At 47.2% G+C, this 17,914-nt stretch overlaps 1 pseudogene; it reads right to left on the bottom strand.

The window, feature by feature from the left end:
* Positions 1 to 16,667: 16,667 nt before the first annotated feature.
* LOC143390363 (putative olfactory receptor 2W6 pseudogene) lies at positions 16,668 to 17,612 on the bottom strand (annotated as a pseudogene).
* Positions 17,613 to 17,914: the final 302 nt, after the last annotated feature.

Genomic DNA, 17,914 nt, shown 5'->3' with positions numbered 1-17,914 from the left:
TAATGCCAATGACTCTGTATGGAAATTGCCTGATTGTCTGCTTTTGAAGCTATTGTATATGACTGTTGAGAGGTGTCCATTATCATCTCCATGTTGTCATCCCAATTCTTGCCAGAATACCCTAGCATATGGTTGTCAAATTTATGCATAAGGGGTGGAAAACCCAAAGCTCTGATACTCAGTCATAATGACAACTGTGTATGAAAATATGGGCGTACTGCATTCCATAGTGATTTTGTATTGTGGAAATATCTTTTTTTCTTCTTATAAACAATGAAAAGTTCTAAACTTCTTCACTGATTTATACTTATAAAATGTTTGAGAAAAAATATAATTCTTTTTCTCTTGTTGCAGAATTTGAATCCTGACCATGGGAGCTTCTGCCTTAAGAATAACTAATAAGACAAGACAAGATTTACTTTTGGAAACCACATAAGGATATACAGAGATTTTAAGAAAAAAAATATGAAAGCTAATATTGTGTTTTTCAGACTGTTAATATAATATTTAAATTATTAATGAAATGTATGATGTAAATACTTTATTGAAATGGATGTGTGTACCATATATATAATGAAATTATCAAAATATGAAAATTATTTAAATCTGTAAGAAAATTTGAAGTGCAAGTGCAAACCAGTTTTTATTAGATGTGTTTTCAGACTATCTAAATGTTAGCATTTAAGCTCAATTCAGCAACCAAGTCAACGCTAATTTGGTAGATCTAAATATCACATTAATGATGGATTATTTATATTATATCACTGAATATGGGTCCAGAGAATTAGGCAACATTATTTTTACATGCTGGTTACTATATTCACTAATGGATTAATGTATTGCAATTATTATACTGCCATCTTTAAATTTATATTTCAGGCACTGACTTAATAATTTTTCTAATAAGAATATTTGCTTAGTGTTTTATCTTTATTTTTTTTTCTCTTTGTTTATACAATCTTGGGAAATAATAGTAAATTTACAGGTTCTAATAAAAAGTACTTTTGTCTGCTGAAGCATTTTAAATTGAATTGCTTACATATGCTATCATTTATGATATTTTTAGTATTTTGTACAAGTCAGAACATGCTAGATAACTACAATTCAACATTCATTTATTATGAGTATATTTTTCAAATATTCACAGGTAACTGCATAGTTGTTAATTGTATCAGTTTCATTATGAAGGTTATATTGTTATCTAGCATGTTCTGACTTGTAGGAAATACTAAACCTATCATGAAAGATGGCATATGTTAACAATTCATTTTAAAATGCTTCAGTGGGAAAAAGTACTTTGCATTAGAACCTGCAACTTCACTAGTATTTTCCAAGATTGTATAAAGAAAAAAAGCAAAGCAAAACAAAACAAAACAAAACAAAACACATTAAGCAAATGCTGTTTCTCAAATCAACACTTATACATTCTATCATAATGCCTTGGACCACTTAATCCTCAGATTATTTTCATGTTTTTCTAGTAGCCTAATATTGTTCTTTATAAAAAAATATTTCCTTGAAAGACATGAAATGAACTTAATTGTTTTATTTTATAGATGCCTTCTGAATTAAATATTCCTTAGTCTTTTCTTAACCTTCATGATCTTGAATTTTTCAGGGGGAAAGCTTGTAGAATGTGCTTAAAATGGATTCTCTGGTTTCCTTATGCTTGGAGCTAGATTACATGTTTTTGCAAGAGTACCACAGAAATCAATTCTATGATTTTCACTTTGAATCACATCATGTGACCTATAATATCCTCATTACTGCTGATGTTAATATTGGTCATTAATGTGGTATTTGCAGGATTTTACTTTGTAATTATTATTTGTGTGAAGATAGTTTGAGACTATAAATATTAATATAAATATAAATGTGTATCATTCACCACTAAATTTGTTCATTTATTATACCTATACAGATTCATGATTTATTTTATTGTGTTTGCTGTTACTTGTTAATATTTTAAAAATTTATTTTTCTTTCAGAAATGTTATATTTTGATAATCTCAGATTTATAGAAGATTTAAGACAGCAGTGAAAGGAATTCATAACAAACATTCCCCAAATGTTATTCTTCATTTCTAGATAAGTCTATGTACATAACAGTTTTTATCTCTGAACCATTTGCAAGATGCACACAATGTCTTTTTATTTGTAATTTTAAAAAATCTCACATTATCTAAAAATGAGAAATTATCTCTGTAACTATGGTGCAATGATCAAAATAAGTAAACTATATTGTAAATATCTACTCTACAAATCTTATTCAAAATTTGACAGTTATTTTAACAATTGTCTTTGAACCAAAATAAATCCAATTTTGGGAAATTTTTATATCAGTTATTCACTGTGTCCAGTGGTCTTGTTTCTTCTGTTTTTTTTTTTTTTTTTTTTTTTTTTTTTTTTTATAATCTGGGATGGTTCCTGAGCATTTCTGGGCTATTCATGATATCTTTGATTTTGATTTTTGAATGGTGTATTTCAGTAGTAGTTCTATAGATTTTTCTTCAGTTTATAATTAGATTTTAATTTTCATAACCAGTGGATAAATGCTCAAATATTTGACTCTCAAACTAACCTGAATGCTGCTGGTAGATTGCACATAGAGATCCCTGTTCCACCAATATGTCAATATATTTGGTGATATTAAAACTAATACCAATGGAATTTGCAAATATTTCTTTAGAGAAGCACATCATGAAGACTTTAGGCTTTGTGGACCAGAAGTTCTCTGTGGTCATAGCCTAAAATCTGCAATATATAATAATTGAATGCCTGATGGCATTCCAATAAAACTATATTTTCAGGGTAAGGGGGTGAGGCTCAGTGGTAGAGTACATGTATAGCACATATGAAGCCTGAGGACAAAACAACAACAGAAACACTTTATTTGCCAGAACAAGCTACATTCTGGATTTAGTCTTGATTTGTTGATCCAATGTTCCTCTAATGCTGTGAAACTTGAGTGGTGACCTGCATGTATGTTTTTTCTTTTGTATGCACAACACACTTCATATGCACCACATCATTCTTCTACAGACTTTCTGTACAATTCAGTTTATGAAATAAGAATAATTTCTGAATTTTCCCTCAGGTTTTGTTATTGAATTCACCATTTCAGTATTAATAAGTACTTTGCATATCTGCCCTTGAAACTTATTCTGTTATCTTTTAAAAAATATTATTATTAATTGTTGATAAACCTTTATTTATTTATTTATTTATTTATATGTGGTGCTGAGTATCACAAATAGTGCCTCATCCGTGCTATAAAAATTCTCTAACACTGAAAAACAACCCAGCCCTGTGTTATCATTAAGAATGAGAAAATTAATACTCAGTTTATCTAATAAATCAGGAAGAAATTTTCATGGTGACTGTAGATTAAATTTTTATGAATTCATTACTTAATACTTTTTTTAGCATTGTTGGTGTTACATATGTAATTTTTAAAATATTCAAAGTTTTACATATGATCATTATGTAAAGATTGAAAAATACAGTTAAGGAAGAACAAAGATTATTCTCCATTATTCCACTTAGATACAATGTCTTTCAAAAGGAGGGTCTGCAAACACTAAATTAAAATCAGTTTTTAATTTTTTTATTTTATTGATTGATTGATTGATTGATGATATTCTGATCTAATCCAGAAGATGCTCTACCCTAAGCCATATCCCAAGTCTTCCATTCATTTGTGAATCTCACTTTTGTGTTTTTCTCTTCCTGCATAACTCCAAGAATTACTTTTTCTAAAGTTACCATTGAATTTTACTTTTAACATATCTACACTTAATTTCACAATTACTCATTTATCAATGGAACATTTCCACTTCTAATAACAAGATCTCCCAAGTGGATGAAGGGAGTTTAGACTCCACAAAAACAGCTATACAAATGATTTCTCTTTCCCACAACCACACATAAATGTATATAAACAGCCTCAATACCCAGCCAAATAGTTGTAGTAAAACTAATAAGAACTGGAGATAGAGGGCAAAACCAAGAACAGCCTCACTAAATGGTAAAGAAAAACAGATCAGCTTTTCCCCCAAGTTGACACACCAGTATGATCAGGAGAAACTGCCCAGTTCTCAGTTTTCCCCTTTTGGCATCAGAGAAAGGAGAACATAGCTCCAATATTCTGGATTTTTAGGGAACTGTTTTCTGTCTACTGTGACACAGAACTGGTGGCATATTTTGATAATTAGTCACATTGAGAAACAGGAAAAACCATTGAACATCAAAAGAACCTACAGTGCAGAAACTTCTGTGTTTGCTGTTTTTTGTTGAGTACAGCAGCATGATTCAAATATATTGAAGAAAAACATCCAATATTAGTTTAATTAAGCATAGAGTTCAGTTTTCAAAAGTGAGATTACATTTCCAATTACCACAAATATAATAGGGAATGCACACATACCAAGGAGGCCCCACAGCTGACCTGAAAAGCAGAAGGCTGGTTTGACACCTGCCCTATCACTTGTGGGAAGAAGTGTCCCCCCTGTGGAAAGAGAGAAACAATGCTGACTCATAGCTGACACCCTGGCAAACGCAGAAATGTCACCAAGAGATGGACGCCAAGGGGTGCCTGTGATGGGACAGTCTGGTCGACTCTTGGAGGCCCAGCAACCCTCCTAATGCTCTGGGCTGTTTCCAGCAACGTCCAGAGGCATCCACAGCCTGAGCTCCTGGTGACCCTGGAGCTAGCCCAAAGGCCACAGCCCCAGCAGAGGAAAAGGTGGCCCCTCCCAAGGTGACAACCACACTCTCACCTCAACACTGAAGATGTCCTCCTGCAGAAATAAGCCAGGCACAGAGTGGAGGTCCCCATGTTCTCTCCTGTGTGGAAGAAGGGAGACAGAAGGGGAGGGGCCACCCATGGAAACAGGGAGCTGGAGGAGCAAGGAAGGGGCTGGGGGGAGGGGAGCAGCTGCATCCTGGAGTTGGCCCAGGGATGCTCTGTGCACCCTGAGCACAGCCAGGGACCCAGCTGAGGCACACACAGTCCACTCAGAAACCCTGAGTCAGTGGAGGAAGACCAGCAGGGCAGGGGGAAGGTGAGGGAGCAAGGGGCACTGGCACTGAAGACAGCCAGTTCTGTCCCACACAGGTACGATCCTGTCACAATGAACCCCGCTGCCACGTTCAGCTCCAGTCCCCAGTGACACAGTCAGCACCCTCACTCTGCACCTCGCCAGCTTCCCTCCTCCATGCCATGTCATCAGAGAGTGGTGGCCCAGTGACCCTGAGAAGAGCCACGAGTCCACATTGACCTGAGCTCACCATGCAGCTCCATGTGCCCCCAGTGTGTGGACGACCGCTAAACACCCTGGCCATGGTGGAGGAGGGCAGAGCATTTCAGTGATCTGTGTCCCTCATCCTGCACTGGACTTACCAGAAAGCCTGGGACCCAGTCCCCTTGTCCCCCACGAGGGAGGAGCAAACCCAAGATCACTTAGGAGGGTGAGCCAGCAGCCACCTTCTGCTTCCTGCAGGGGACATGGAGGAAGGGAGACAACCTTGGGAACTGGTAATGCCCATGCATTCAGAGCATGTGGGATCAGGAGGGGCAGATCAGCCCTGGGGCCTCATCATCCCAGCTCTGGGAAGCCAGTTCAGCGGGGCAGCATGCCCGATTCTGCCCAGCGCACGTCCAAGACACCTTCTTAAGTCTAGATCACATGCCTTGGAACTGAAAACACACCCCAGCTATGCTGAGAAGAGAATAGCCCATGGAGGGAGATCGGCCCACCATGCTCCAGAGGGGAAATGCAGGGGACCACAGGGACAAACTGATGCACAGCCCTGCATGTCCTGAGCCTGCTGCTCATTCCTGGAGCTTTCAAGAGGAGAGGAGGCTGCTGCAGGGGTGTACCAGGGAGTACAGGAGTGGAGTGCAGGAGGGACACTTGGGGACTATTCCCTGTGGAAAATTACACTCTCTGCAGTGAGGGCACAGGTGTGCTTCTTTTATGAACACTGGGGTTTGTTTTTGACTGCCCGCACTGGAGCATTGCTTGCAGAGCCAGGAATGAGTCTGCACGTGGGGACATGAGGGGTGTTGGGGGGAGTCTGACATAGTTGTCTCTTACACTGATTTTGGCAGAGGCTGTAGTAGACTCTTTTTCTTTATTAGTCATTTTATTATTTGTCTACCCCTGCTAATGAGGCAGCATATTTCTTGCTAGTGTGAGTTTATTTGTATTGTGATAATATACACCACAGATGCAGACATTTTAAAGTGTAGCAGTAGGTCAATTCAAAATAGTGTACAACCCTCAGTGCTACGTTGTTCCAGACCCTTTTATTACTGCAAGCAGCAAACCTCGGTTCGAAGTTCCATGTTAAGGGAACCAACAAATCTGTGGGTTTCCTGTCTGGATTCTCTCATTTTGCACATTCCAAGGCTTTCCCATGTCGGGCCGTATGTCAGCTTCCCTTCTCTTACAGCTGAGCCATTTACCCGTAGCCCCACCAGCTCCACTGCCCATGCTCTGTGCCTCACACACAGGTCACCTTGCTTGGGCCCCTTGGGCTGCTGTAATGGGTGCCTTGGGAAACCAGGGCCCCTATGGAGAGCTCTAGTTCCCCTTCCTTACCATCACTGTCCTGCCCCTGAGCTCACAAGAGTCTCTGACCCAAGGTAGCCTTCCTCCCCATTTTCTGCCCCATTGGCACGTGTGAAATGTACCACAGCCAAGCCCACAGAGCCAGTGTATCGGACTCCGAGCCAGATGGAGGTCAGGTCATTAGACTAGGCAGCGGAGGGCCAGGGAGATGGTGAGGGTGTGGGAGATGATGACCGCTGAGCCTTTGGCAGGCTGTTAGTAGGCACTGCCGTTTGCGGGCGGAGCCACATGGCCCTGGCACCACAGTAAGGCTAGACACGAGTGCTGAAGTGTCCATCAGTCACAAAAGGGAGTAGAAACTGTAAAGGACTCTGGCATCACAAGGTCCCCAGGGTCCACCACTGTCAGTGGACGTGGTCTTCTCAGTTGACTGGGCAGGGTCAGGCTGGGGCACACCCTCAGCAAGGCCTGGCAGCTGCGGGTAAATAGAATGAGTGGCTGGTGTTGATCAGTGGCACGAGGCCCACGGCAAGAATGGCAGAGGAGGGAGGGCTGGGTGGCGAGTATCAGGTGACTCCAGGTGTACTGAAGGCCACTGCCTCCAAGAACAGCTGTTGGCCACCTGCAAGAGGAACCCTCACACCCCGAGGGATCCGGGTCTCCCTGCACATTTCTGTAAGTGCATGTCAGAGTTCCTCCTCTCCTGCTCGCTCTCCCTGGTTCCACACAAACCATCAATGTGACCCTGGCATGGGTATGACCTCGTCTGTCTAAACGCCAGGCCCCAGCCCTGGACTGAGCATCAGTGAACTCAGGTGATGCATCCTGCGTGCCTGGAGGGTATAGCCCCTGGCATCCTGCTGCCATGTCCCAGTCCCTGTGCAGCTGCCTTCAATGTCATGTAGGTACCTGTTCTCACGATGAGACCTGCAGACACAGTGTGTTCAGGACAGACCCTGCTATGTCAGCCCTGGAATTTATCTGTTGCTTCCAAGTTGTGTTTATTTGTTAAACTCTAGGTCTCATTATTCATCACATATGGCTCCTTTTCTGAGTTTAGGATCCACAACCCTTTCTCATTAGACCACACATGGACACATCTTGCCCATGGACAGCAGAGCTGTGGGAAGCCACAGGGACACACATGCAGACCTCTGTCCTGGTATCCTAGCCACTCTGGCATCCAGGTGCCTGTCACACCAAAATGAGTGTATGGTAAGAAACTGAGTCCTCAGACCCAGCTTTTAATTGTTGACATGGAAGACATACCTTTTTGTTAATCCTAGGGGAGGTTCATGCTCACTGCCCAAATATTTGGTTCATGTCTATTTGATAATGAGAATACTTGGCTCACTCTTACAGAGTTGAGGCAGATCAGAAGCAAACTTATTGAAAAATGACACCCACACAATGATCCTAGCTTCTCCCTCAAGCTACCCTCTGTTGACACGGGATGCAGTGTGGTCAAGATGACTGGGTCAGGACCAGGGATGCATGGTCAAGTCCCAGCTGTCATTCTCCTGGTCACACGGTTAGTGAGTAGCTGGCAACGCACTGTGCCTGGTCCCTGTCCAGCTCTGCAGCTCGGAGCAAGGACAGCACTGAGGCACAGAGTGTGAGGTAGGGGTGAGGGTGCTGGTCCCGCTAACCAAAGCTGCTGTGCCCCTCAGTCTAGATTTCATCAGGAAGCAGAAAGGGGCTCATCACTGGCAGAGTCTGAAAAGAAGCTGGGTTTTTTATGACACTTTAGTTCTGGAAATACCAATACAGATCTTTTAAAAGCTCTATTTTGCAGAGGTCTCTAGAGTTATATGGACCCCAGTGCTGCAGATGGAAAGCTATAGCCACACCCCATTGCAGACAAAGTCCCAACTCGACACCTTCCTACAGATTTGAGGCACTAGGCAGGAGAGGTGGATTAGTGAGTCATCTTCCTGTTCCTGGTGACCTCTTAACTCCACACGCCCACATTCTTCCTCCTCAGCACCCTGTCCGTCCTCAGCTTCTGCTATACCCAGCATCTTTCCCTGGCTGCTGGTCAGCCTCTGAGCCCAGGAAAGACCATCACAACTGGAGTGAGCAGCCCATCTCCTTCATGCCCACGAGGCCGTGGATGCATGCCCCTCTGTTCGTGGAGCATACTCTTTACAGCCAGCTGCAAGCTGCTCCATCATGGGTCATGATGCATCCATAGCTATTCTTGCAGATGGCAGCCTAAGCCTGGCTCAATGGGACCACCAGTTCCACCTGATGTTGTCCCCACCGACCACGTCCCTGGGGCTACACGGTCATTGCTGTCACTGACGCATCACATGTTGTATGTGAGGTGCTGGCTGCCATCAGCCCATCCTGCCTGGACACACTGTCCTGGGTCTCTCCTGATCCTGGTCTCCTACAACTGTGTCCCTGCTAAGGGACTGGGGTCAGCCTTCACCAAGTGACAAGGTGGTCACCACCTGCTCCTCCATGCAGCTGTGGTCTCTGCTCCTCAGCATGTCCTCTACGGTCAACCAGGCACACCCACCCTCCTCTTGGAGTCCCTTTGAGTCTCCTCTGAGTCCCTTTGCCACCCATTTATCCCATTTTTTTGCTGTTCTTGTATATTTAAGATTCAAGAAGCACTTCCTGAATAAAGGCCCCTGTTTATACAGCATTGCAATCAAATTAACCCAGTATGCCCCCTTCCCAACCTCAGAACAGAGAAGCATGGGGATGATCTCTGTGGGTGTGGACTGGCTTCTGAGCACAGCATTCAGGAGTTTTCACTGTGGACAAGGTAAGCTTCTGTCTCGCCTACTTTTGGAAATAAAAATCACACCAAACCCCAGACCCTGCTGTAAGCTCCTTTTCATTCATGAATTCTCTTGAGGAATGAAAATCCCATTATTTGAGACAAAATTCTTATGAATTTAGTTCATGTTTGATGTGAATGAATAAAGTTTTTTAAGTCATTAAGAACTATGTTGAAAAAATTCAAAACAAAAATTTGTATCGGAGCATCTGTAACATGATTTCTAAAAAGAAAAAAAACTCACAAGAATTAAGCATTAGCAGTAAGAAAGACAAATTGCTGGAACGAGTGGACCTCCACATGCTATCAAAAACCCTCACTTGAACCTCATCCCTTCTACAAGATCAACCCAAACCGGGTCACAGACGATTGACATGCAATGTAAAATCATAGGAGTTTAATAGAAAACAGAAGAAAAACACTTACAGGCTGGGTAGGAGCAGATTTCTTAGCACACCATAAGCCAACAGGCGGCGGAGAGGCTGGCCAGGGAACGTCATTCAGATTGCAAGTGCTGCTGAAAGTTACCATGGAGAGCACAAGAGACCCTGTGGAAACCTGGGGTGAGACATCCGCAGGCCACTGTCCACCCATCGACTCTGTCCTGACTTGCTGAAGATTGTGCCGACTCTACAGGGAAAACAGAAGCAAATCGTTAAAAATGAGTAAACACTGGAAACGGTCACCTTATAGAAAAGGACGTAGTGGTGACAAATCCACATGGAAAGGGGCCCTGAGTCATCACCACGAGGACGTTGGCGTGGCGCGGCCTGCAGGGGGCCTGCACTGGGCCTGCACACCTCCTGTGTGCGCAGCTAAGGCCAGCTGGCGGCAGGGCGGCCACGAACCATTGGTGGGATGCACCCGCTGCCAAGTGAAAGGACTTGGCAGCTTCTGAGGGCCCCTATACGTTCCCAAGGAAACTTGTATTTAAGAGTTTATAGCAGCTCTACTTATCATTACCCAAGACCGTGCACAGCCCAAATGCCCTTCAACTAGCGAAACAGGCACACGGAGGCCACCCATGCAAAGGAATTCTGCTCAGCACAAACTAAACCTGAGCGGCCAGCACAGCCATCAGAATGGGCGGCCCGTGCAGCCTGCTGACTTTGAAGGGGCAACTTTAAAGTCAGCCGTGGCCTTCATAAGGGTCCTTCAAGATGACACGTATGCTGCGCTGTCCCCAAGAAAAAATGATAGTGATGAACACGGATTCAGGATTCAGAGTTTAGGGCTGGGGCAGAGTGTAGACAGAAAGGGTACCAGGGAGCCCTCAGGATGGACACCCTGATCTTGATGGTCATTATATAAGTCTATGTGTCTACAAAATTAATAGAACTGCACACCAACATTTTTACAATTTTACTTCAGGACAAATCTTAAAATATAAATCAACTCAAAGAAAGTGTTGCTTTCCCTGTATTTTTTTCTTAGGTCTGTACATACACATGGACTCTGCACTTATTTGGAAGATTCTGTAGCAGAAAAATTTAAATTTGAAATTCATTTCTCCCTCGGGGATGAGGACGACGCGTGTCTGAGGCGTCTGAGCCTGGGAGTCTCCACCAGGAGCTCCTTAACCTGAAGGGCCCCGGATGGCCTTGCTCCCCAGGGCCAGGAAACGCTCTCTGCCATTGGTGTAACTGTGTTCCAAGGCCAAGTGAGGGAAGACAGGGCTCTGGGACTTCCTGCAGGCTGCCTTCCTGTGCAGATTTTACACAGACGCCTGGGGATCCCTAGGGTCCTGGAGGCCTCCCGCAGTCCAATGGGGCACAGGAGACACTCCTCAGAGGCCCCACCCAGACACACAGTGGACTTCTTAATGGCTCCATTCCCCCGCAGGCTTCTGTGCCAAGAGGGTAATGAGCTCCCAGTGCCAGGGGCTTTGTCTCAACAGGATGGATCTGAGGTCATTATTTTCACAGCATTTGTTCTAACATAATGATTAGTTCTAACATAATGATTCTTTTGATTCTTCCCATTTATTTGAGAGAAAACTGCTAATTACCAACTAACAACGTGTTCCCTCCAGGCCCAGAGAAGCAACCAGGACCGGAACTCTGGAACTTCGCTTTCCATGCCCAACCACGTCCCAAGCCTCACCATCCCACTGCTTTAACATCTGTCTCCCAAACCCAATTCCTAGTCCCCATTACTCTCCTGTTTCACTAATTAAACTTGCATAAGTTCTTCCTGAATTATTAAAAGGCTTTTTTCTTATTTTCTCTCATATGTGGAAGCTAGAGCAGAATAATGGAAGAAAAGCGGGGGCAGATCCTCTGGAAGTAGAGGGGAGGTCAGTGGAGCAGAGGAAGGGGGCCAGGAGGGAGGAACCAAGGCAGGAGATGACCAGCCCATGCTCTGCACACCATGTACACTCCACAGTGCATTGCACCTGTGTCCAGCTGTAAAGCACTAAGGTAGACAATAAATGGAAGGAAGAGCTTAGGGGAAGGGAAATGAGGAGAGGGAAGAAAGAGGAAGCACAGAAGACTGAAATGGAGCAGGTGACATTGCATGCAGCCGCAATTATGTCAATGTACTCCACTATTGTGTGACCATGGGACACTAGGAGAGACGTTTTAAAAGGCTTTTCCTCCCCTTCTCCTCCAGGGCACACTGTAAGCTGTAGCAAGTGACCTGACTTAAATGTATCCTATTGATGCCAGGCTTGTCCTAGGCCCACTCATTTTCTCTCTGTGAGGGGCCAAACCAAACCAGTCAGCTTAACACTGGTGGAGGCATGCCTCCATGCTGAACCCTGGGCAAATGCACCCACTGCCGTCTCCCTCTGCCCTGCACCGCCTTCCTCATGCTCTTCTGCTTTCTAACACTCTCAGTCCTCAAGATCCAACAGATGTGTCTCCAACAGGACACCATACCTCAGAACCAAGAGATGGGCCCAGCTGCCCCTCCACGGCAGGCCAGCATGGGCGCCACTGGATTTTCCCACTATCTTCTCATCCATCTCCACAGTCCTTACACTTGCTGAGTGAAGGAAAATCAATTAAGTGCAAATGACAAATGTGTGAATGTTGTCATTAATCATGAATTTTTCTATCCCCTGCAGGAACAGGGGATGTAGTGTCACTGGTAAGTATTTGTGATAAATCAGTACAGCAGTATAAAAGTGAGCTCTTACAATACCTGAGTTTGACTTCTGTGTTCTGCTTCCGAGGTAAAATCAATGTATTTTGCAAAGCTCTGTTAAGTGTGCGCCCTCATACCAAGCTCTAGCTCAAGAGATGGGAGATCCTGCACTGGCTGCACCTACAAGGGGCTGGTCACTTAAGTTCCTGGCTATTTGGGATGGAGCATGAGTTCATCTCTGCAGGTCTACCTGTGACCTGGAATCCTAGCCTTCCTCCTTGGCAACAGCACAAGTCCAGAGCCCTCAGACCTGCACTACACCATACACTTGAAATTCCATTTTTTCCCCTTTCCCCAAAGCAAATTCATGACAGGAAGGTGGAAAGTCCTGCTCAGAGGCGAGAAACACTCACTTCCCTGTGAAAGGTCCCAAAAGTTCAGAGCACAAGCTCTTGGTGGGAACATGGCTGAGCAGCCTGGGTCAATTGCATGTGTCTGATGTGAAGAGACAGAGACAGGCACCAGAGTGACAGGTCACCACAACCTGAAGGAAATTCCAGATATGTCAGAGTATGCATGAGCTGCGAGCTAATGTAGCAGAGGTAGAAGCTAGACTTGCAGGCCCCGGGGGAGACCTTGTCTTCATAATAACATTGCTAAATTTTATTATTAAAAATCAAGTCACAAGACCAGTTTCCACAGATTTGTATCCGCAGGCTGGAGGGAACGTTTGCATGAGTTTTAATCTTCAGAGACTGATCTATGGAAGCAAAAGAGCTCCAGGAAACAGGTAAAACACACTGATAGGCACAGACACACCAACCCAGGGCCCTGAGCCTAAGGGAATCTTACCCAAGGTTGTACCTGGCCCTGAGCCCAGGGAACCCTAGCCCACTCTGCACCTGGCCCTGAGCCCCAGGGAACCCTAGCCCACTCTGCACCTGGCCTGAGCCCCAGGGAACCCTAGCCCACTCTGCACCTTGCCCTGAGCCCCAGGAAACCTTACCCTACTCTGTACTTAGCTATGAGATCCAGAGAACCCTAGCCCACTCTATACCTGGCCCTGAGCTCAGGGAACCCTAGCCCTCTCTGAACCTGGCCCTGAGCCCAGGGAACCCTAGCCCACTCTGCACCTGGCCCTGAGCCCCAGGGAGCCCTAGCCCACTCTACACCTGGCCCTGAGACCAGGGAACCCTAGCCCACTCTGTGCCTGGCTCTGAGCCCAGGGAACCCTAGCCCATTCTTTGCCTGGCCCTGAGCTCAGGGAACCCCAGCCCACTCTACACCTGGCTCTGAGCCCCAGAGAACTCTAGCCCACTGTGCACCTGGCCTTGAGCCCAGGGAACCCTAGCCTACTCTGTACCTGGCCCTGAGCTCAAGGAAGCCTAGCCCACTCTGCCTGGCCAAATCTGGACACAGTGCCTCCACCAATAGAAATGGACCGTGGCCTCCTACGTCATCCCTACCTTGGTTTCTCACACCCAGATGCAGAGGTGTGTGTCAGATGTTTTCTTAATTTCATAATTTAGGAAACAGATTAGAGATATTAAATGTGAGACCCGAAAGTGGAGAATAGCTGGCAGAAAACAGATTAAAAGCTCTATGACAATGACTTTTTGGATAGAACCCCAAAAGCACAGGCAAAAAATGTGGAAATGAACAGAATTCCATCAAACTGACGAGCTTCTGCACAGCAAAGGACCCAATCAACAGCAGAGGAGGACAGAATGAGAGCATGCACCTGCAAGCCACACCTGACAGGGATCAGAATCCCAGACACACACGGAACCCAAAAAGCTCAACAGGAAGGAAACAAGTAATTTCATTCAAAAATGAGAGGAGGATCTAAATAGGTATTTCTCAAAATAGATATTTCTAACAAGGAGCATTCAAATGCCCAACATGTACACAAAAACTTCAGAACCACTGACAATCAGGGCAACGCAAGTTAAGACCACGAGATGAGATGTCACCTCATGCTTGTTAGAATGGTCATTATCAAAAAGACAAAAAGTAATAAATGTCAGCAGGGTGCAAAGAAAAGGGAACCCTTGGGCGCTGTGAGCACAACCACAGCAGAGAACGGCAGCCCCTGTGATCCAGCAGTTCTGCTCCTGGGCGTGTATCCAAAGGAACAGAGAGTAGTGTGTAAGTGACAACTCACTCCCACATAAACTTCCACAAAGAACACACTTGCGGTGGTGCTTCTGAGATGCTTCTTAGGCAGGGTCCCTTAAGCCAAACCAACCAAAACCAAACAGATCCAAGGAGGAGCCAGATGAGGAGTCCACCCACTGAGCACAGCAGTGTGGCTGTGGGTCCTTCACAACGCCATTCTGTGACACCGGCTGCATTTATCCCTGTGTCACAAGGAATGCCAGCAAGCACAGAGCCTCCTCCCTGTGCGGCCAGGAGACAGTCTAGACAATTCCGTCACCCACAGCTTCAGAGAGGGTCTCAGTAAGCTCTGCAGCAGAATCTGCCCTGAGCCTGAGATAAGGGTTTCCTTCCCTTGCTGGTATCTACTCTAAGCCAAGGACAAACGGAATCCCACACCAGGCCATCTGGAAGGGCACACCTGCGGCCACACTCTCAGCTCCACTGACTTAAGAGGAGGGGTCCCAAGTGCTGCTGTTCACTGACTGGCAGCCATGCCGCTGAGATTCCCAGCCCCTCAGCTCCATCTCACCCAGAGGCATGGAGTTGCCCCTGTGCACTGGCACAGCATCTTCCCAGAGTAAGTGTCCCCACGGGCACTCTCCAGGCCCCTTCTCCAGGCGATTCATCCACGGATCATTCCTCGCAAGGGTGGGATCAGCGGTTTCCAGCCAAGGAGCCCAGCGGAGTCATTATAGGTTAAAGCCACTGAGCCTGGTTGGGGGTCAGGTGGCTCTCAGTGTGAACCCATCTCCCTCTGCTCCTGGGTTTTGTACCCCTCCAGGGTTAAACTAAAGCCAGGACTTAGAATAAGGCTAGTCTATGAAAGGGACCATCCGTTCACCTGGAACAGTCACCGGAGGGACGCTGCTGAGCGAGGAACAGGGTGGGCTGAGGCTCTCTGGTCACTCCCATCCCCCGAGGGTGGTCATGGTTCAGGACATGGGAAGAAGGCTTGGGAAAGAGAGGAGCCGACTTTGACTATCCCCAACACGACAACTCCCAGGTCTGTCTGTCACCAGAGACTGGGGGGAGCCTTTAACAGACGCCTGCCCAGCCGTGGTCTTGCACTCCGGGGCTGCGGAGCCGGGAAGTCACATCCTCAGGCTCTGAGGCACCTGCTGCTGCGGCGCTGCTCTTAGTGACATCCTGCTGCACTGACCTTGTAAGATCGCCAACAGCACCATGTCTGAGGTTGGCCAGGAACCTCCCCAGGAGACCAAGATCATCAGTCCCCTTGAATGAAGACCATCTGCCGGGCTCCTTCTAGGTCCTTGGCTGCTCAGCCCTCCTGGGAGCACTCTGCTGTGAGAACAGCCAAGGAGAGGGGCCACGACCCCCAGTCCTCCCTTCCAGAAGATGCACCTAAAAGGCTACTCCCGGCTCATGAGGACAGCCTGGGCAGAGGCTGTCCTCCCAGCATCCCCAGATGCCCATTGGAAATGCCACCACAGTCATGGGCACAGGGGTGCTGAGAAACGCTGCTCACTGTCTCTCTTGACAACTAGGATGTAGTTGCAAACTGCCTGGTGCTTGTGGGACAGGGCAGGTGACAAGTCCCCTGCCATTGTGGAGCAGAGCTCCTAGAGCTGACAGCTGGTCCAGACCCGGCAGGGCGAGCCACACCGGAACCCTGAGCCACTGTGTTGTCTGCCTCACTTGGTGGCTCAGGTGACTAGGAATGGCTCCAGCAAGTCCTCCGCATGGATCAGGCACCCCAATCTGAGCTCCCCGTGTCCCAGTGCTCCAAAACCCAAAACCTCCTCAGCACTATCAGCACCCCACCATGGAAACCCCACCCGGGACCTGCAAGCCTGTGGTGACACAGGTGATCTGAAAGCCTACACAGAGACTTTGAGGCTATGTGTATGTACACACAGGAAACACAGATGGATGTCACGTTTGTACTTGAGACTTAAGTGTGAATTTGAGATATCTCATGATGTATATGTGAAGATTCCCAGATCCGCCCCAGCCCGCCTCCACAGAACACCACTGGCCTGAGGATGTGGAAGGGACACTGCACTTAGCAGCCAGATGCAAGTGCTGCTCACTTAAGCTTCCCCAGACCCCTTCTCCCAGCCCAGGAGCCTGGCCACTGCCCCCTTTACATCCTTGTTCCTCAGGGTATAGATGAGGGGGTTGGCGCTGGGTGTGACCACCGTGTAGAAGAGCGTGAGGAACTTGCCCTGGTCCTGCGAGTAGCTGTTGGCCGGCTGCAGGTACATGTAGATGATGGTCCCGTAGAATAGAGAGACCACCAGCAGGTGGGAGGAGCAGGTGCTGAAGGCCTTCCTGCGCCCCGCAGTCGACCTGATCCTCAGCACTGCGGCTGCGATCGTGCCGTACGAGACGAGGATCAGGGACAGGGGCACCAGCAGAAGCGCCACCCCCAGGGCAAAGGCACAGGCTTCCACCAGCATGGTGTCCTCACAGGACATGGCAATGAGAGCCGGCATCTCACAGAGAAAGTGGTCCACCCTGTGGCGCCCACAGCGCGAGAGCCGCATGGTCTGAGGACACATGACGAAGGCGTTCAGAAAGCCGCAGCCCCAGGCCACAGCGACCAGCTGCAGGCAGAGGCGGGGGTGCATGAGCACCATGTAGTGCAGGGGCCGGCAGACGGCCACGTGGCGGTCGTAGGACATGACAGCCAGGAGGACGCACTCGGTGGAGCCCAGCACCATGTAGACATAGAGCTGGGCCACACAGCCGTGGTAGCTGATGGTCTTGTCTGGGCCCCAGAGGTTCCACAGCAGCTGAGGCACAATGCTGGTGGTGAAGCAGAGGTCCAGGAAGGACAGGTTCCCAAGGAAGAAGTACATGGGCGTGTGGAGCCTGGCATCCGCGAGGGACAAGAGGACAATGGCAGCATTGCCCACCAGTGCCAGGACATAGAAGACCAAGACAGAGGCAAACAGGACCCTCTCCAGTCGAGGCCGGTCAGAGAAGCCCACCAGGATGAACGCCTGGAGGGAGCTGTCATTGCCGCTCCCCATGGCCACCCCACTGTGTGCAGAAACAGCGAGGGCACTGGTAAGAGAACGCAGCATGGCCCCCTGCCCGCTGCACCCAGCTGTGCACTCAAGAGAGTTCACCTCTGAGTGTACACCTACAGATGCCCATTATGCAGGGCAGTGTGCCCGACTCCCAGGTGGGGCATGGATCTGTCCCGGAGCCTGCCGCCTTGGGGAACGGTACAGGCATGTGATGACCAAGGCGGGTCAGAAGCTCAGCCAGAAGAGTTGTCGAGGGCTGGGTGTTGGCCAGTGACTCCCAACGGGTGGAGAGGGTCCTGCAG

This window comes from Callospermophilus lateralis, chromosome 5, assembly GCF_048772815.1.
Source record: "Callospermophilus lateralis isolate mCalLat2 chromosome 5, mCalLat2.hap1, whole genome shotgun sequence".
NCBI classification, from domain to species: domain Eukaryota; kingdom Metazoa; phylum Chordata; class Mammalia; order Rodentia; family Sciuridae; genus Callospermophilus; species Callospermophilus lateralis.
This window is presented reverse-complemented; position numbering and strand designations above follow the sequence as displayed.